The sequence below is a fragment of the Sinocyclocheilus rhinocerous genome, unplaced genomic scaffold, assembly GCF_001515625.1.
Source record: "Sinocyclocheilus rhinocerous isolate Xijiao unplaced genomic scaffold, SAMN03320098_v1.1 scaffold1069, whole genome shotgun sequence".
NCBI classification, from domain to species: Eukaryota; Metazoa; Chordata; class Actinopteri; order Cypriniformes; family Cyprinidae; genus Sinocyclocheilus; species Sinocyclocheilus rhinocerous.
The window spans coordinates 1270913-1293577 of NW_015635541.1; the positions used below are offsets into that span (position 1 = coordinate 1270913).

Consider the following 22665-nt stretch of genomic DNA (forward strand, 5'->3'; position numbering starts at 1 on the left):
TGCAGAGCAGGGGAACGCGAGGAACAGTATTAAGAACCGCTGCTTTAGAACATTGATTTTGAAACTTGTGCATCCATTAGAATTATAAAAGACGATATCTCTGTTTGCATTGAACTTTCAGCTTCGTAACTTTGCAGATATTGCTGATGCTCATACAACAACATTACACACTAACTAATGTTAAAAAAGTGAAATCGCAATCAACCACCCCTTTAACAAAAACTATAATGCTTCAAAACCATCTAAATCTGGATTTTCCAGAGCTAAAACACAGTGAGAAATCTGTAGGAAACACTCTGTCCATTGTACCTGTCTGCTAGGCTAGCACTCTTTATTTCAGTATTGAGGGCGTCTGATCAAAATGTGTCTTGTCACTAATGGAAATGCAGAGGAGGCTGAATTAAATGAGGTGGAGAAGGGGAGGTGTGTTTGTGAGTTAAAGCTCCTGGCTTTGCGCTTGTTGTTTGGAAGAAGCGAGCGAGTGAGCAGTACCTGTACTTCCTCTCTCTCTCTCTTTCTTTAAAATCTGGTGCTCTCATGTTTCAACATGCGGATTTTGGGGAGCGTACTGGCCCCCCTGTACCCGTACCCCTGGTGCTGCTCCTCCAGTCATTGAGCCGTGCTACTGGACGGAGAACTTCCAGTGGAGCTGGAGCTGGTGGAGCCACTGTCTTCAAAGATGGAGATTTCAATCTGGAAAGCCATAGTCAAGGGTTAAATGCTGTGATGTTGAAATATAACTGTCACGTGTTGGTTTCTGTTTAGTTCCTGTCTGTCCTTATTTGGTTCATTTCCTGTTCCCATAATTAGTTAATTATCGTTCATTCTATTCACCTGTGTGGTTTAATCATCTCGTTTGCTCCTTTGTTTCCCTTGCTTTATAAGGCTTCAGTTTCGTTCTGTTCTTGGTCTTGGATTAATGTTATTTTTGAATGGTATACGTCTGTTGAAGTACATTAAAGACTCCTTACTTCTACTCCTTCGTCGTGCACATTCTCTACAACCACGTTCCATGACAATAACAGTGTATGAAAAATGTAAGGCAGCCAGTTTCAGGTGGCATCGTATTTACATTAATGCATTTGGAAGATGATTTAATCCAAAGCAACATATTGCATTCAAGTTACACATTTTATTAGTTCATGCAATCGAACCAATAAATTAGTCTTGCTTGCACCCTACTGTTTGCTTCATAAAATGTTAATAGTATTTTAATTATATGAATCAAAATTGTTCATAGATAATTTAGAATCATTTTGATTTTATATTTTACAAATGTTGTTAAATAAAAATATACGAACAGGAGTTCAAGATCGGTATTCATTCATATTGTTAGTCTTTTATCCCAGAAGAGATTAAAAATGTAAAAGTTTGAGGTCAATAAGATTTTTTTTTAAAATACAGAAATAAATAGTTTTATTTAGCAAGTATGCATTAAATTGATAATTGCTCAAATGTGACAATAATGACAAATAATTTATATTTCAAATAAATGCTGTTCTTTTGACCTCTCTATTCATAAAAAAAAAAAAAAAGTTTCCACAAAAATATTAAGCACCACAAACGGTTTTCAACATTGATAATAATAATAATAATAATAATAATAATAATAATAAATGTTTGTTGAGCACCAAATCAGCATATTAGAATAATTTCTGAAGGATCATCTGACACTGAAGACTAAAGTAATGATGCTGAAAACTCAGCCATGCATCACATGAATAAATTACATTTTAAAACGTATTCAAATAGAAAACAGATATTTTAAATTGTAACAATATTTCAGAATATTACAGTTTCTACTGTATTTTTGATCAAATAAATGCAGCCTTGGTGAGCACAAGTGACTTTGTTTTGTAAAGTACACATAACATTTAGATGGCCTTAACATTCATAGACATGCTCTAAAAGCCACAAAACCCAAATTTGGACCCTAAAAAAGGTTCTAGATGAGAGTTGGACAGCTGTTAAAGGCATTCCCTCCTAACAAGAAACTTAGACCTAATCAGATGTTGAGAATATGCAATATTTTGCAAACGTGGTAGCATAGCAATAATGAAATTTAACCCATCAACCGATTGATTTGATTTAAGTTGAAAATGTCTTTCCTATGAGCTAAACCAAAGCTCTGTGATGAGTTACTGGTGGTCAGTGTGGTAGGAACTGAATGGCAGCTATTGTTTGCCCATTGCTCCTAAGGTGACAGCTGGTTGGATTGCGCAGGACTGTGAGCTGACGACGGGTTGCCAAAGCCAGCCGGGCCTGCAGTCAGCGGGAAGAGGGAGGAATGGGATTGCCAAGCTAGCTTGATGGTTCACTGGATAGATTTCCCAAAAGGAATCACCCAAAATGATGGGATCCAAAGAATAATATGTTCCTGGAGGATCTTTTGGGAGTGTATTTACTGTCATACCAGAAGACTGTGGACATATAATAGACTTTGAGAGAAAAGGAACACACAATAGTTTCTTGAAAGATGCTGAAATGTCATTACGTATGACAATTTAATATATATTGTGAAAAAAAGGAAACCAAAATAATAATCAAAAAGGATATGGGTTGCCAAGGCAACTAGCAGACAATTGGGGTGCATGCAGTGCATTGAGCCTGATTTCTGCAAAGTGACAAGCATTCAGCCAGGCATCAAAAGACTTGACAGGAGCAGTGCAGCAACATCTCATTAGGTGAGTTGCTTAGAAACAATTAGTCTAGTTCACGCTGACCCAACAAACGGCAACATTTTAAACTTCTATAGATGCCTGTTGGATTTATAATGTGAGAATCATAACCAGTATTTTCAAAATGCTTACACACTAACCCAACAAACTGTTATAATTGGATCTAATTTGGTTGTAATTTGTTGGAAAACCATGTGAATAGGTCTCAAAGCTGCATTTATTTGATCAAAAATACAGTAACAACTGTAATAAATAATTACAAAGTAAGCTCTAGTAATTACACATGAATTTCTTTTTGGAAGAAAATCTTAAATAATATTTTCTTGTAAAATGTAGTCCAATAGTTTTTTGTTTTACTTATAACTTCAAATTGATTTTTTTACACAGTACAGTGTCACATGATCCTTCAGAAATCATTCTAATATGCTGATTTTGTGCTCAAGAAACATTTCTTTTAAGAATGTCAAAAATGGTTGAGCCATGAATGGTTGACCATGGCCATTTGAAAGTATTTTACCCTAAAGTCACAGCTAAAAGTTTTTTTTTTTTCAGTAAGCAAATAAAATAAGTCATCAAAGTTTATAGATTGTACATAGCTCTTTCAAGGTGGTGCCAACACTTAAAAAAAAAAAAAACCTCCCAAGTGTTTGCAAAGGATACCACTCTCATGCCTCTCTCGATGGGGTCTGTAAGGAGCAAACCTCTGGGTGCATAGATCTTCTCATTCTGCTCCTGAATATACATGCTGATCTTTTTCAGGATCTGTGGGGGTCACAGAAGAGACACAGTGAGGAGGAAAGCGAAAGGTGATTATGATTAAAGTAAGCATGAGATAAAAACTAAATTAATGCATAAAAAAGCCACATGATACATCAAAGTTGTTCTATAAGCTGAGGTGAATACTAATAAATAGACAGTGTCATACAAACAAACACAAAATACCATCATGGTAACATGCATGACACTAAAATAATGCAATAAACATTAATTTAACAACATAAAACAGTATTACAGTTTTTAACTATCGAGAGTAAGGGAACTTACCATAGGATTTTTGCAGCCTTTTACCATTAAAATTAGGATATTTTTTTACTGTGCATTTAAAAAATATATATTTTTTATATTTTATATAATTTTTTATCATTAGAATTAATAAGTAATATTTTAATTATTATGAAAAACAACTATAATATAGCTTATCTAAAACAATACAAGTCTATAGTATTATAAAGCTAAATAAACGTGCATATTACACTGTATATTGTCAGAGCCATTTGTGAAAACATCAAAGCTGTATAACAGTAGTTTATTATGTTAGATTACTCAAGTTTATTTGTTTGACTTTTCAAGTGAGCATTGCAAAGGCTGTCTGTGTTTCTCAACCCCAGTGGGGTGAAACTGTGCATCACTTTGGTTCGCTTTGCTTTCCACTTTACAGAACCGGACGTGAAAAGGGACGAGATGTTTGTAATAAGGGAAGAAAAACTGATCTGTTCTGAGTTCAGTGGCCATGAACAAACTTCAGGATGAGCAATGACTCACAGGAGTAAATCCAACACATGCTGTTAATATGCTACTTGGCACAACCCAAAATGAAATATGTTTTTCCAGTACAAAGTGTACAAGCACACTTTTATCCAAAAACTTACATTCATTTATCATGATAAAAGTTTCATGTAAATATGCAGTGAGCTCCAAAAGCCTGAGACCACCAGTGGAAATGCCTTTTCATTACAACTTATATATCAGCATAATATATTGAGTGGAAAGTTGAACTGAAAAATTAACATGAATATCTTAGTGTTTGGTATGTCGACCTTTAGCTTTAATGACTTTAACGCACTTACATTTACATTGATTCATTTAGCAGACTTGTTTATGCAAAGTGACTTGCATTGCATTTAAGGTAACCGTTGTATTGGTTCATGCATTCCCTTGGATTTAAACCCACGACATTGACATTGCTATTTGCCATGCTTACTTTTTTAACATCATAAATTGAAAAATAATGGTAAAGAAAATCTAAATCCTAAACCTCCTGTTTCTTTACAGATTTAAATAGGATTTTGAATTCCAGATTTTCAGTACAGTGATTATTGTCAGTAACAGAGCTGGTGCTAGCTGTGGCATTCTGGGTCTCACAGTGTTTTATTTTGGATTTCATTTATTAAATGGCACGGTAGCACAGGTAAAGTAAAAGTTGTCACCAGAGCGCAACAGTCAGATTCCAGAAAAGTAAAAATCTCATCTCATTTTCTCCATTAAGAAACTGATTTTTAGTGACATAACCATTCAAAAGGAGATCTGAAGTTGTTAAGCAATGATTTATGCTTTTGGAGAAGCCAAAAGAGCTCAATGGTAACTGTCTATTCCCATAAAGCATTGCAGATGGCATGTAGTCATTATGTCTTTTGAATTTTTTTAATTGCCTAGGGAAGAAATGAATGCCAAATAAATCACTGGAGGCAAGGCAACTTAAAAATTGGCTTGTGATTCCTGTACATATGTTTGAAATAATTACTGCTCACTTTTTAATAATTCTAATAATAATATATTGATTTTTTTATCGATTTATTCAGATTTTACATTGAAAATGTGAAATGTAGTCTGTAAAATGTCTCGTGTACCACAGGTTGAGAACTGCTGCTGCTCAAAAGAATGAAAGGTCATTTTGTGATTTACTGTCTCAAGCCTTGATGTGTGACACAGTGCAGCACGCTCTAAATCTTTGTCTCCACTGCCCTGACTTGTGTGTGTAATCACTCGTCTTTGATGAGGAAGATGCTTATCATGATAGCCCAGGGCATGAGAGAACTCATCCGTGTCCACTCATGTGTGGCCTCCTGTCAGCTGGAGCGGCAAACAAAAGTGCTCATCCTGGGTGGGTGCAGTTTATCAGAGTTTGCCATTAAGGTAGGCATTTTTACAGTCTGGAGTTTACAATAACTCTCTGGAAAAGCCTGATGTGACCTCGGAGTTCAGGCATGAACGACGTCACTTTTCAAACATGTTAAAGCATGAAGATGAATATACTGTGGTGCGAGAGAGAGACTTTCAACTTTACGTCCGCTCTATCTCAGTGCAGGTGAAGCACACCTGTGTGGAGTAATTTGCTGGCCTTTGGAAGTATATCGCAGCACTGAATGCTGTGTTATGATTTGGTCAGATATGCCCACTGGTGGACAGGTGCTCACCACAAGGGAACTATTGTCTAAGTAGGGCGTATCTACACATATCAAACCTTATCTCAACTTCGTTTGCCTGCTATTCAAAGAAAGTGATTTCCATCTGCCGCTGCGAACGTGTGTGGTCAGATTCAAATGGGCCGGCACATCAAAATGTTCAAACTTTCTAATGTTTTGGTTCTGTGTGAATCCTTGGGTGACCAGGCCTGAATGCTCATCTTTGATCTTCAAAGGCGTCCATGGGTTGGAGCTGTTCTCAATTTTACATCTCAGAACTTGCTTCTTGATGAATGTTGAGTGTATTGCAAATGAAACAGGAGAAGACTTTATCTTGATACCTTTTCATAGCGTGTCTCCATGCACAGGAAGATGATGTAGGCCGTAGCACAAGCCAGACAGCCTTCCAGGTAGGACTGACCGCCAATCTTTTCAGCCTCTCCATAATAGCAGTTCAGCGTCTTCACTGTTTCTTCGAACAGGCTCCTCTCGATCTGCGCACAACAGTTAGGTTAAACTCATTCAGTGGATCCTCTGCAGTGAATGGGTGCCATCAGAATGATCCACAAATAACTCACACAACTCCAGTCCATCAATTAACGTCTTGTGAAGCAAAAAGCTGCATTTTGCAAGAAACAAATCCATCATTAAGATGTTAAAACTTCAAACCATTGCTTGGTCCTCTATCCATAATACTGCTTACCACAATGAAAAGTTGTCTGGTTTGAATCAGGAGAGAAATCTGCACAGATCAAGTATTGTTTACTAGCGAAAACTGTCCAAGACAGTTCTAAACAAATGTGACCCTGGACCACAAAACCAGTCTTAAGTCGCTTGGGTATATTTTTAGCAATAGCCAAAAAACATTGTATGGGTCAAAATTATCGATTTTTCTTTTATGCCAAAAATCATTAGGATATTAATTAAAGATCATGTTCCATAAAGATATTTTGTCAAATGGAATCAGCTTTCATACATCAGCTTTCAGATGATGTATAAATCTCAATTTCAAAAAATTGACCCTTATAACTGGTTTTGTGGTCCAGGGTCACAAATATGTCAGTGTATTTTGATCTGTGTGGAGTACAAAGGGTGGAATTTTTCATTGGAGGAAGCATTATTATTGATTATGGACTATGTACGGATTATGGTATTTTAGCTAAGTGATGGTTTGAAGTCAAAATGCCTTAATGATGGATTTGTTTCTCACAAACACAGTTTATTGTTAATTGATGGACTGGAGTCATATGGATTACTTGTGGATTATTGTGATGTTTTTATCAGATGTTTGGACTCTCATTCTGACGGCACCCATTCACTAGAGGAGATCTCTTTGTGAGCAAGTGATGTAATGCTAAATTTGTTCAAATGAAGAAACAAACTTATCCATATCTTGGACGGCCTGAGGGGAGTAAATAGCTAGCAAACTATTCCTTTAAGATTGAGGCAATCAAAAGTTTTAAGAAGAAAATAATTCATCATGGGATGTGCGACCGCATAAATGAAACTCACCCTGCTGTCCAGCTCTGCAGGGAACTTGGTCTGGAATTTGCAGATGGTGCTGTCACTGTAGTCTCTCTGAATGAAGACCTTGGTGGCCAGAGACGCACTGTGACGCAGTTCCTGAAGGTTGTGAAACTATACAAAGAGACACAAAATACATCAGGAATATCTCAAAGGGGGCGCTCATGAGCACACTTCTGAAACTTAAAATGACAAATGGCACAGTGACTAGCGCCTTGTGTGTATATCATTTTAACCATTTTCCATGTAAATCATTACTTGCACAGTTAAATCATCGTACATGTGGATAAGAATTTGTGATTTGACACTTAAAATTGAGAGGGTCATGACAGTATGACATTGTGACTCTTCCAAGACACACAGAAAACCTATGATATAAAATGATAGAGACTGGCCCTACATCAAGAGTCTATCAAAATGAAAAACGGACAGGGGCCTCTGAAGCAATAATATTTTAAAATATGAAGAAATATGTATGCATGTTTATAAAATCCGGGCCAGAGAGAAGACAGAGCATCAATCAAAAGAAGGAAAAGAAACACTCAATGAGTTGTTTTAAGACTTTATGTGTAAAAACCATCTTCACCAGCTCTGGAAACATCATGAAATAGATTCAGAGAGCCAAGAGAGAGAATGAAACTTGATAGATCCAAGACACAAATCCAGCTCTAATGACCATTTGCTGTGTCCCATTTCTCCTGATTTTCTAATTGACAATCAGACAGACATATTCCAGCACTCAGTCTGTCTACAGTGTCTGCCGGCAAAAGTATGTTTCATAAATTTCATTTTCAAATAGTAATAACTGCATGAATTAAGAACAGACTGCAGTTTTCTGTCTGAGAATATCACTTAACACACTGTAAGCAATGCATCAGTTTCTTTATTTTGAGACCTTGTTTCCCCCTTGTAAACAAATCCATATTTTAACAGATCAAGACATAAGACAAGGCTCACAGCTTTATTTTCAGCAAAAATGAATTGGCCTCACAGCTGCGGTCTCATTAGTGTAATTGCTGAAAGCTTTGATGCCAAAAATAAGTCTATTGTTAATTCTCTCTATTGCTAACATAGTAAAGTTACTTTGCAAGGCCAGTGCTGAAACATACAGAAAGAATGATAAAGGTGTAATGGTTCTTTAAAGGTGTGAAATATGACTTTATGGGCTGTAGATGACAGGGAAAAAAATCACAAATAAAATCCTTTTAATACCGGCATTGTTTCTCCTAGAAAGTAATGAGATTAAAGGGATAGTTCACCCAAAAATGAAAATTACCCCATTTACTCACCCTCAGGCCAGGTGTATATAACTTTCTTCTTTTCTTTTTACCCATTTTATTAATTTCTTTATATGTCTATAAAGTTTTTATTTTTTTATTTTAGATTTAGATTGAGTTATTTTAGTTAATCAAGTCAAGCTAAATGAAATTAATAAATGTTGCATTGGCACCTGCTGAAGTAAAATAAGTTATAAAATAAGTCATTTTTCATATTTTGCTTAATTTCAGTTAACAAAAATGCTTTTTTATGGTTTTAGTTTCAAGTAACTACAATATCCCTGGGGCATTGGTGTTAAAAAGACATAGAACAAATGCTTTAGAGAGCTAAACATTATTTTAAACTGTGCTCAAATTGGCTAAGTCTGCAATCAAAGTCAGGCGCTGTAGTGTTTTAGGAGAAACATCTCAGACAAAAGTTGATCATTAAATGAGGCACAACTAAAAGAGCCACCCCTGAGCAAGATTTCAAGAATATAGCAAATAAATTCAACTACATTTTGTCATTATGACTTCACACTATCCAGCACTGGAACAAATACAAAGAAAGTCAGAATTAGCAACCAAAGCTTCATAAGGATGGACGTGAATGATAATTAGTCTTCACTGTTGCCACGACACAAGCCTTTTAGTTCACGCCAAATGAGACAAGCCTAATTATCCCTGCACTCCTCCACGGAGGCATCGCTCAGAGAGACTCAGGTTGAGGACGCTCATTATAGCTGTTCTGCTGTCTGAAATCCCACAGCAGCTGTTAGCATAACCACAAGCAAGTGGCTTATCTGGCCACATGACTGTCCACAGTTGGATTTCTCCCAGAAGATATGATAAATAATTCACACATGGGAGGTCATCTAAACTGTTATCTGCAAGTTATGCATGTTGTTCCAAACCTGTATGACTTTCTTTATTCTGCAGAGCACAAACAGAAGACAATTTAAAGGAATAGTTCAACCAAAAATGAAAGTTTGCTGAAAACTGACTCACCCTCAGGCCATCCGAGATGTAGTATGTTTCTTCAAGGGAAAAGATTTTAAGAAATTTAACATGAAACCATCTTCTTACATATGGATCCTCTGTAGTGAATGGGTGCCGGAGGAGGCAATATTATGGATTATGGACTCATATTTTGTCCAGAAGTGATAGTTTAAAATGAAAATGTCTTAATAATAGATTTGTTTATTACAAACACACAGTTTTTCACTTCCTAAAATGAAAATTGAAGGACTGGAGTCATGTGGATTACTCAAGGATTACTGTGATGCTTTTATCAGCTGTTTGAACTATTCCTTTAAAGAACATTGAGGTTCAAACAACATTAGACCCATAGATTTTTAGACATTTTTTTTCAAAATATCTTCTTCTGTGATCCAAAGAAGATAGTAAGTCATACAGTTTTGGAGGATGAGAAAATTGTGTTTTTTTTTTGTATTGATTGATTGATTAATTAATTGCTGAACTATCCCTTTAAACAGTTTTATATATTATATTATTTATTATTACATAGTATATTATTTAAAGAATTACTTCACAGATAAAAACAAAACAGTGGAACATACAGTAGTATATACTAAAAGTGGAATATGTTTTGATTGTCGATATCTAGCACATTTCAAACAAAACACTTTGATGGCATTATTTGTCAATCTGTTACTATTTAGATGCAACTTTATTTCCATCTACAGTATACTGGCATGCCTCTCAATGTTGTATAGCTTTGTATACACTGTAAAAAAATAAGTTGTAAATAAAACAAAGATTACTGAAGTACAATTCACAAGAAAATACAATTTAAGTCTTTCAATTATTAATTAAATGTGTTACTTTTGTGTATTTTAATCAATTGTAAAAGTTACTAACAATTTCAGAGTAAAAACTGTTTTACACCATTTTTTTTTTCTCAGTGTACAACAATAAAGTTTTATCAACCAATGCAACTGGAAGTGGCAATTTCTGTAAACTCTTGCCATTAAGTTGAGTCCAATTTGCATCAGACGGTCAGTAAACGGATTGTAGGTGCTAGTGGGCTAAAAAGAGTAACCATCCAATTTCTGTAAATCCTGAACTGTCAAAGTCAGCATGGCTGTAATTGGTGAGTAAGTCTGAAAGGTGAATGAGAATACAGTGACATTCCTGAAGTGAGACCATTAGCATCATCGGCCATCACAACTCTCAGCAGTGAGATGGTCACGGCCAATTAAAATTCATCAGTTGAGGAAAAGGTTATGAATTTTAATGAAACGGTCTGTCCTGCAGGAACATCTGAGGGGTCAGAGGTTGATTCTAGATGCTGCCAATATTGAGCTGTATTTCAGAAGTAGCTGAGCAGGTCTGCAGAGGCATATTAGGAGGAAAGATGTGTACATTCAAAACTTCACAGGCTCACATGCAGGCATTTCCTCTTCCTTCCCTTGTGAATGGGGAAGATGATTTTAAACAGATGTGACCGAGGCAAAACATTTACAGCTCTTGGGTTTCTTCCCACAGAAAAAGAGAAATGCTGATGTGCTCTCAAACCCTAGAGAGACACTGTAGAGGAAGCAAAAGATAGACTCACTTCAGTTTAATGGTGGTTTATAGACCTACATGTTATAAGTGAATGAGTCCAATCGACTGAGAGAGCAAAAAACCTCTTTTCTGCCCTGGAGGGCGGGGTGTTTAGCAATATTTTGGACTCATTACACAGAGAATAAGTAAGTCAGCCAGCTTATGATCTCATTTTTAAGCAGCACATAAAAGAGACTAAAACCATTCAAATGAAATATAATATTTATCAATCATATCATGTTAGTACTCACTGATGCTCAGGCCAGCTGCCCAATGTCACTGAACTCCTCACAACTAGCTACTGTAATACTGTATGGAGCTTTTTAGGTTCATTTATATAGACCCATATACACAACACAACCCCCCTCCCCCCCCAGCCAAAAAAATTAAATAAAAACTAAAGAAATGATGCTTATATGCTTTTGAAAAAGTTGGCTTAAAGAAAATGAAGGACCATTACAAATGTTAGCATTGTGAAAAAAAAACTCATAACCTTGGCAATAAATAAATTAAGAAAAAAAAAATAATAAAAAATAAATAAATAAATAAATGTTTTGTATAGGCTACTGACAGGTATGGCTGAATAATGATAATAATAATAATAATAATAATAATAATAATAATAATATTTTTACAATAGATGTTTTTTCAAAAGCTAGATACACTGATACAATAGATAGTATGATTTGCTAAAGAAATTAATATTTTATATTAATTAAATTAATACTGTTAAAAATTCTACTGAAAATAAATTCTGTTGTTTTGTTTTTTACTTTCTATTCATCTGTTCTACTCAACTTTTTTACTCAAACTTTTTTTGTACTTTACCCACAAACAGATCAATACGCATTTGATACCCATCCTGTGCACAGATGCCTTTATAATCTAACACTGCTGATCTTGAGCAGATTTTGTTATCCATGTTAATTAAATACCAGGAGATTATAAACTGACTTTCCAGTCCCCCAAGAGACTCATTTGCTTTTAAATAGAATGCTGCTGCCTTTTTATAAGTGAATGATTGTCATACCAAATAGATTTTCACAGAAAATCCGCTGAACAGTTCAGATATCCTACATTTTGTTTTTACAATAGATGTTTTTTCAAAAGCTAGATACACTGATACAATAGATAGTATGATTTGCTAAAGAAATTAATATTTTATATTAATTAAATTAATACTGTTAAAAATTCTACTGAAAATAAATTCTGTTGTTTTGTTTTTTACTTTCTATTCATCTGTTCTACTCAACTTTTTTACTCAAACTTTTTTTGTACTTTACCCACAAACAGATCAATACGCATTTGATACCCATCCTGTGCACAGATGCCTTTATAATCTAACACTGCTGATCTTGAGCAGATTTTGTTATCCATGTTAATTAAATACCAGGAGATTATAAACTGACTTTCCAGTCCCCCAAGAGACTCATTTGCTTTTAAATAGAATGCTGCTGCCTTTTTATAAGTGAATGATTGTCATACCAAATAGATTTTCACAGAAAATCCGCTGAACAGTTCAGTACAGCTCAGGCAAAAATAAACTCATAGAAATTGCTTTGAATTTGTATTTAGCATTAAGTACAGAAAAGTATTTGGACGCTTAATCACATTTAAAAATATCTGAATCTCATTGCATTAGATAGCAAATATTAAATCAAGCAGTATAAACTTTTAGCACAAGTACACAAGCAAAACCTTTCAAATTAAGTATCTGGATCCGAAACTATTCCATAATCTGGAACGGACTCAATTTATGTCAAGTATTCTTGATTTTATTCTAAGCACCATTATGAAAAGTGCATAATTGTGCAGCTTACATTCAGATTGTTAACTTGTAACTGACCTCACATGTGCTAAACATCTGCCACCTACTAGAGACTGAACAGAAGGAGAACTTCAGAACGATTCAGCAGATATGTAAGATCCATTGAGTGTAAACAGTGCATGGATGTCATGGCTTTAGAAAATGAAGCAGCTCTTGAAAGGGCAGCGTGTCGTTCTCTAACCGCTAGCAGAGATGCTGAGTGCACATGGCCTCGGGGTCACATGAAACAAATTACAGGTTGCTTTAGCTGTGACACTTTAAGAGGGCTGTTACACAGTAGAACTGCTTTCTGTCGTGCTAGTTCATTGCTTCACTTGTCCACCCTCTCTCACTCCCTTCTTTCTAGATGCAAATATCTTTTCACTAAACATTCAGCCTGTCTTATAATTGTAAATGTGTTTCAGTTCAGTACGAGCAGTATGACTGCTTTATTAAAATGTTGTTTTACAATCTTTTGTCATTTTTAGTTGCTTCTAATGAACTCAAGATATTCTGGAGATCACAGTTAACAAGTAACACAAATCAAAAACAGTTTATTGTGTTGTATAGAATTAATTAGATTTGGCACAGGGTGCAAGTATGCAAAAGGAGGCGGCTGTGTTTGGATTTACTTAGCTATAGGGCATAAAACAGTACAGGACATTTGTTAAATCTTAATAAAACCATCCTTTTGCCATTCTAAACATATTTACATATATCATTTTTTTCTTCATTTTTTGAGAATGATATAAATGCAAAAATGCACAAAAATATTTATTAATATTATATATATATATAGACAACCGTCCGTTTCACCGTTTGTAATTGTATCACTCCGCTTGCGGTACTTCTTACAGCGAGTGTCATGGTGGACACCCAAATCCAGTAGGCCTATCATTTTATAGATATTACTGTTTTTGTGTCATGGAATGTAGTTTTAAGAGGTTTTCAGGCGAGAATGTACTTGTTTATAGATAAACAACTGAGTTGTTTTGACCCAGCGGTTGGGTTAAATGTTTAACCCAACCGCTGGGTCAAAACAACCCAATTGCTGGGTTTGTCCAAATTTTACCCAGCACTGGGTTGTATTTAACCCAGCATTTTTTAGAGTGTAGGGTATAGAGATAAAAAATACAGTTTGCACACTAAAAACCATAACGGAATGGAATGTCCCAATAAAACATGGTACCCAACATGTGTGTGTGTGTGTGTTTGAGTGTAGCTACCAGGCCCTTAAAACACAACAAATCAAAGTGGGAGTCTTTAATAGCCATGCTATGTGCCCCTAGGGGTGCGCCGATCCGATATTCAGTATTGGTATCGCTCCGATACTGGCATTTTCTGCTGGATCGGGGTATCGGTCAGACGAGACCGATCCAAATCCGATATAGTGCGTATACTATTCTGTTATTATTAAGCCCCACGAAAGCCACAAAAACATTATAAAGCACCATAAAGTTTTCGTGCACTATATTTCAAGTGTTCTGAAGCTTTTTCATAGTTTAATGTGAGGTACAGATGAATATTTAAGTCAAGGTCAGGTAAACTCTTCTCTCCGCAGCTGCTGTCTGTCATCCTCCATTCAGCATTCAAACTGTGTGTCACGTTCGGTTGTGACAGTCAAGACGATAAAACTCTCTCAAAGATGATTAAATGTTCCTAATGTTATACTTGATCTGTAAATAAAGATAATTTTATCAAATTATTGTGGACTCTAGAGTATTTTTCTAGAGTAACTTTTGCTACTGAATTATCCATTAACCTAAAAAACACTGTTGACTTTGGACTCTCATCTAGACAGATAAATAGCAAGCAACCCTCCAAGGACTGTCTAATGCAGCAGCTCTGCATAAAAACAGAAACACATCACACATCAGTTGTCACAGTAGCCCCAGAACATAAAACAACCTGATTTATTTCCAGCAGTAGTTATTTTAAGGATTAACTGCAGTTAATTTGAGGTGCATGTCAAAGAAAAAGCTAGAGAGCCATCTAAAGAAGCCTCAGAGTTTATGGCACCAAATGCTAAATTGACCAGTGAAGCGAAGGAAAGACTCTCGGAGCATTCCTGGAACATTCCCATGACTCATTACAATATGTTTTTAATGAAAACTAACCGGATGTAGGACAAAAAGACCACAAGATGCCCAGAGCAAGTGTATGACAACTCTTCTTGTGACAGCAAAAAAAAATTTTTGCCCAGCGAATGTTGGCAAGGTGAGAGTCAACAATCAGATTCAATATCCTGGTAAAAGTAAAATCTAGGTTGCTGAGGGATACAATTGTTTCCCTGAATACATTACAAACAGTGGAATCTCATTGTGTATTCTCACTGGAGGGATTTGTCTTGCTACCTTTTGAATAAATCTGTAAACAAGATGGCTGAGTAAACAGAAAGTGCATGCAATCTATACAGATGCCTAAATATAAACCATTTATTATGCTGTTTGGATAGGAGTTGATGATGCATTAAGGATAAAGGGCAGCCATACAGACATTATTCCTAAATAGAGAAAATAAATGGTATTTGGAAGATATGCCTTTAGAGAAAAGAGATGTGGATGCTTATGCATATTAAATATGCCCATCCATGCTTGCATTCTCTGTTTAATTATGAATAATGATTCATATGATGTCAACAAGGATGCAAGAAAAAGAAAAGAAAAGAAAACAACAACTTAAAATTTATGAAGATGCTAAAACATCTATGATGCTAGAGTATTGCACATGGTTGCCAGGGTGTTGCTATGCAGGTGTCAACGATAGAAGTCAGAGAGGGATCTTAAAATAGTATTGATAATGAAGGATTTGTCAGAATCTCTTCAATCACCAACACAAAATATATCAGTGAAACAAATCTCACACCAGATAATCTAAAGACTATGACCATTAAAATGGCACAATTGCTAATAGTGAAACAAAGACACTGGTTGTTGTATTATGGTTTATATGCAAGGCATAATACACTTAGCAGGTCATTATTGCAAAATAAACTGATCAACATATCCGTGTTTGTTTTGATGTCCCACTTTTACACAGCTTTTTACAAATTATCAACTGAAATAGATAAATAATAAAATAAATAAATAAACTGAAAAATACATATTTATTTGAGTTTTTTTTTTAAATAGATTACTTAGAGAAACAGGAGCAAAGGAAACATGGGTTTCCCCGATCAACTGTTAGTTATACTGTTACCACGGTCATTAATCGAAAATATACGAATGACGCAGCTGACCAATCAGAATCAAGTATTCCAAAGAGCCGCGTAATAAATTATTCTACTTCAGCATCTGTTGGTTCTTTATTCAGACAGCATATTTGTGTCTCTGTCCAGGGTGCTGAATTACACATCTGTCTGTATCATTCACACTTTCTTCGGTAGATCCTCTTTTTTGACCACAAAATATTTATGATTCACTTTTGGCTGGCTTCATTGGAAAACTCCGTGTCACATCGACGAAATCAGCCTTTAAAGGAAACATCGTCTCCATTTCTTAATTGACTTCTTTGAACGCGTCTCATCTAAAGCGTCTACAGAAATCATCGTGATTCAACCCTACAGCAGGTGTCAAAACAACTTCATCCAAACCACGCGAATGAAACGGACCCGCTCTCCGCTGTCTGTTCATCTCGCACGAAGCTCAAATGAATGCGTTAATGATTCTTACCTCTGTCGCCATGATGCCTGAGACGGTGGTGGATCTGTCCCGGTGCTGAAATCCTCTCCACTCGTGGGACAGTAACGGACGGAGAGATGAACGCGCTGGAGAGGGTGGAGCAGCGTCCTACTGATGGAGGAGGAGTGACTGGTAGAGAAAGTACAGATGTGCTTCACTTCATGTTTGTAGATACGCTGGATCTTCGTAGAGACTCTGAGAGAGAGGGAGCAGGACCACCAGAGGAGTATATTACCACATAAACACTGGGGTTAAAAAGTACTTCATCAATAAAGAAAGGCTCTCCATTTTCTTTAGATGTGGAGACGTTTACAGTGACTACACTTTAATAATAATAATAATAATAATAATAATAATACATTAAAAATAAGTCGTGTAACCCAGAAGGTGTTGAATGTAACATGTAATTTAACTAGTTTTATTCAAGTGAAAAAAAAAAAGTAAAATCCCTATTTATGAGACCAATAAGATAGAAAGAGCTCCTGAAGGTTTGAGTGTGAGTTTTATACATTGTATACATTTATACAAGTTTACAGTATCCAGCTAACAAAAATATATTCTAAGAATGTTTTGGTAGCGTCCCCTTTAAGTTATTTCTGAATTAAAACTTTACTTCAGAAAGGCTTCAACTTTAAACTTTACTTTCAAACTTTTAAGCTATTTCTGAATTAAAACATTTCATATTAATGTTCTCTAAATGTTCAAAATGTCAACTTTTGTATGTTTAAAAACATTTTTTCTTGGTTATGCAAATGTTAGCGAAAACATTAAGGGAAAGTTCCATTTAATAATTTTGCAAACATTATGGGAACATTCGTTTTAAATGTTCATTGAAAGTTCTGAAACATATAGCAAAATAAATAAATATTACATCTAAGTCAAATGTAAAAAAGTAAAAGTATTTTTTTTAAATGTTATTTAAGAAGACTGAACAAATGTTCTATTCTATTAACTTGTTCATAACATCTACAGAATCTTGCCAGAACATTATCCAAAATTTCTGATAACATTTTTAAAAATTTACATTAATACAGTGACATTGCTTGACACTCAAGATTCAATATTCATGGTTTCCATGGTGAGTTTCAGCTACTACTGTACCTTCTGGAAGAAAATTCAGACTCCCCCAAGGCTGAACAGGTTCAATCATTCATTCTTGCCGTTAAGATCTCAAACACTAAGACATATATTAAATAAGGGTCTAAAGGGTGGTGCAGTATATGATAAAGGTGACACATGCGTGTATTCAGAATGTACAGTACATGTGGACGGAGGACTGTACATATTAAGATGCAGGTGGTGGTGTGCATATTATATTGGATGGACTGATGTCTGATGTAAATCCAAGTATAAAAAATTTAAGTATATTTTATCTTAGCAAAATAAACACTTAATATTCCATCTGAAATTATGACAGGTTTATGTTGTGCTGGCATTTCCCGGCGTCTGTTTGTTGCAAAAATATCTTTCTCTGGCGATCATTGCGGTGGCTCAGCCTGAGTCATACATGCATGAAACAGACTGCATAATTCACAGGAAAGGCAAAGACTCTTAAAAATTTATCGATTGCGCTGCTGATGTTTGGACGCTCATGGGCTTCGACCAGTATGTAGACCGGAGAGTAGTCATGTTTTAACCATGAGCATGCCTAATAAAAACAAGCAAGGCGCATACAGCATATGCGTGTTAAAGTTAGCTCTAAATGAACATTTCAAAGCACAAATCTGGTGGAATGCGCTGTGTAAGACTATTGGAAAGCACATCTTAACTATAGCGGCCTTGACTTGACTTGACATGAAAATAAGATATTCTTGAACAAAACACACTCGCTCTCTCTCCAAACATGAACATTTGTCATTTTCGATAGCTGGAACTCAGAGATAGCTAATCTGAATTATATTGGACACAGGACAATACCATCTGCTCCTGTCTCTGACTGAAGACTGTAACTGCATGCTACATAATCATAGCAAAAGAACTTCGCCTTGCATCCAAACAGTAAAACAATTTGCATTACAGGCCCACGTGGGCTGACATAATCAAAAAAGCTTATTGCCCAAGGCGTGCATGCAATCGCGCACACGTTCAGAGATTCAGAGATGATACATCCGAGAAAAAACAGAGGAAGCGTATACACTAATCACAGCTTATTTGATTAGACAGCATAACGCCTTTGGGAATGTTAGATAATATAAGGTCAAATTTGAACAAACATGCAAAAAAACATTTCCAAAATTATTTTTTCTCTTATAGGCTATCAAAGGAGATTATAAATGACTCCCATTTTTCATAATTGGCACTTTTGATTTTATAAATAGGAGAAATCTTTCCTGAATGAAACTAAGAGCATTTACTTGATTCTCACTCTTGACTGTGTGAAATCCCAGGCATGCCGACGAATGGGAATCTCCTCCTTTGGTTTTCATCTAGGCCAAAAATGTCTTGTGCAGATGCCACCATCCCTTGGCACAGAAACGTCTGTCTCATAGGAGGGAACTGGAAAGGAAAAATAGGGTTTGATCTGTGATATAAATAAAACATTAAAACGTCTTGGTTTATTGTGTCTTTTTATAGAGGTGTTAAAAATAAAGTGCATAATCTCACCGTGCCTTGTTACTAACATTGCAGAAAGGGAGCTAAAAATAGAACTCCCTAAATAGATGCACACAGGCACCTTTCAGAAGAGATTTCTATAGCGGCAAAACCATTCCTACTATGCAGTACATTTGTATGCCCTCATCATATGTCTTAATGCAATGGATAAAATATTAAACTAAAGTTTTTTAATCACAAGATCAAAAACATTAGAGGGTGAATTTGATATGTTCATTACTTAAGCTTGAGTGAATGTTTATAGAACTATTCCAGAACTATTCCAGATCTTTCTTTTTCTTTCTATCCTCTAATCAACATGCTTTCTTGGGAATTTTGTTTTAATATGAAATAATGCAATGGATTATTAAATCTGATGCGTGCTGATTTTTTTTTTAAATCTGGCAGTCTACACAAAGGAGTTCATAAATTTTTATGTTCAATCAAATACCACAGAACATCAAATCTTTCTTATTCATTTAACAGAATAATTTTTTTTTTTTTTTTCTCAAAATCCTAAAACCATCTGTTTATTTCCAGGTTTAAATCCAGATTTTCATTGTGAACTCAGACTTTTGGACCTCACTGTATATACTTGCTAGGAAGATGTGTCTAAGGACAACGAGAACGTCACTGTTGCTAAGGAAACGGAACAAAAACAGATTCCTCTTTTTTTTTATCTGACCACCTGGAATGATCTTTGGATCACACTAAACTCTCAGTAGGATCCTTAGGCACATTCAGATGGAGAAACGTGTGAGAAAAACATATTGCAACACTTCACAGACCATGGAACTATTGATTTTGGTGTGTGAAGTGCATTCCTAAGGTTGTTTCCATTCTCTTGGCATATTGTTTATGAAATCTGGCATTTCTTTTTGTAATATTAGACTGGTGTTGACATGTACAGCTAGTGTTACTGTCTTTTAGTCGGAAGACATTATCATGACAAAGCACAATTATTCCTTTGAAAAGAAATGTTCACCAAATGTCTTTGACTTCTTCCTGAGAAGTTGTACTTCAGTATAAATCACATTATAAAATTAAATATTTATAATGCAAATCTAATTGATTAAATATGAAAATGTAATGAAATTACATTTTATTCCATTTATAATTTGTATTCATTGTTGATGTGAATAAAGCATTTCTAGTTAACTGCATGGTTTAAGTAAGTGTAGGAGTGTTTTGTTTACTTTTTATTTCAAAAACTATATTTGGCATTATTTTAATGAAATGAAACCCACTAATAAACCAGAGGGTGGTGCCAGTTAATACTGTAAATGAGTTTTGTTTTCATACGAAGTGAACTTTGTGCATCTGTTATTTGGTAACAACAGCAGTTTTGGCATTTTCCAGACCGGAAAAACACAAAATTGTAGACAGCACAAAAGTGTGTGGCCATTCAAACTATGCTGTCCAGCACATTTACTGTTTGCCCTTAGAAGGTTCAGGAAAACCTCAAAATTGCCCCTTTACCACTTTGAAAACATATGCCTTGTCAGATTTCTTAGGACTCATATGCTTCAATGTAAGGGCACATTTTCTGATTTCAATTTATTTAAGGATTTTTGCAAGTCTGTGCAATTGTTATTTATGTGTTTCTCTTTCTCTCTCTGTGTGTGTGTGTGTGTGTGTGTTCTGCAGGACTGGTCAGGCTCTTTGCCACCAAAAATATCCTTCGCCTAAATGTTGACTTAACAACAGGAGGAGCCGGCTGGAATGTGATCAAAATCATGTTTCGTTCCAGGAACGCAGGAAATGAGAATTCTGAAAATGCAAAAATAAAATATTATTAACTTGGAATTGTTAGAAAAGCAAATAGACATTTATCATAGTTTTAGAACACAGAGGTCAAGTGAACTTTGTCACTTTTTCCCCCAGACGTACAGAATTGGATGCAACATATATTGGCAAGGCATGTGGTATTGCTTCATGAAAGTATTTGACGATACGATAGACTCATAATATCTCATTACTCTGGTTGTTAATGTGTTTTAGGGAAATATGATCATTAAATGTTTCTCCTAAAATCCAATGACAACACTGCATGGGAGCAAAGTAAAACAACATTCACTCTCAAAAGGAGCACATACTCAACAAGAATGTGATTAAAGTCCTTATTTGATAAATGAGATTTGATTAGTCAAACTCAAGTCTGGCAGAATATATTGAAACAATTCCAAAGTACAATTTTGTACAACTTTTAGTCTTAATGTATTATAACATATTGAACATGCACGCACGCACGCACACACACACACACACACACACACACATTGTTTCTGTGAATTGTGGGGACTTTCCATAGACTTCTATTACTTTTATACTGACCATTTCTATGCCCTAACCCAACCCTAAACCTACCCCTTGCAGAAAACATGTATACTGTCAGAAGTATGGACCTGTTTTGTTGTGTTTTCTCCCCATGTGCTCTCCTTGACCTAGTTTTCCCTCGTGTTTGTGTCATTCTGTTCACCTGTGTTTTGTTAATTATACTCATGTGCCTCCCTACTTAAGCTCTAGTCTTTTGAGTTTGTCTTGGTCCGGTGTTACCTTAACGTTGTGTGCTAAGTGTGTCTCCTGCCTGATCTGTGTTCCCTGCTGTTTGGTTCATTAAAGATTGTGAAGATAAATCTCCTTCGTCTCCGTGCTCCTCGCTCCTACACAGTAGTATCGTGACAATTATACTTTCAGATAAACATTTACTTTTTTTTTTTTTCCCCACAATGTCAAAAATTTCAGGTTTTACTATCCTTGTGGGGACATTTGGTCCCCACAATGTAGCATATACAAGTACACACACACACACACAAAGGATATAACTGAGAGCAAACTATACAAAAATAATGTTCAAATGTTTCGGGTCAGTAGGACTTTTTTTTTTTAAAGAAATTAATACTTGTATTTAGCAAAGGTACATTAAATTGATAAAATGACAATAAATATATTTATAATATTACAATAGATTTCTATTTGAAATAAATGCTGTTTTTTTCAAACTCTCTTTTGATCAAAGAATCCTGACAAACATATTAAGCACATTAATATTAAACATATTTCCACAAACATTGCGCACAGCTGTTTATCTTTTATGCAGCAAATCAGCGTATTAGAATGATTTCTGTGACACTGAAGACTGGAGTAATTGCTGAAAATTCAGCTCTGCTGTCATATCAATAAATTACATTAAAATATATTCAAACAGAAAACAGTCATTTTAAATTTTAATAAATGTAAAAAAACATTAAAAAAGCTTACTGACCCAAAAGTTTTGAACTGGTGTTGTATATATACAGACACAGTTACTGAGCAACAAACTCAATATTCATATGTGTTTTTGTATTGCAACATTTACAAAATTTCAGCTTTGATTGA

At 35.3% G+C, this 22665-nt stretch overlaps 1 pseudogene; it reads right to left on the bottom strand.

Moving 5' to 3' along the window:
* Positions 1 to 192: 192 nt before the first annotated feature.
* On the bottom strand, positions 193 to 19097 carry LOC107747302 (golgin subfamily A member 7B-like; annotated as a pseudogene).
* Positions 19098 to 22665: the final 3568 nt, after the last annotated feature.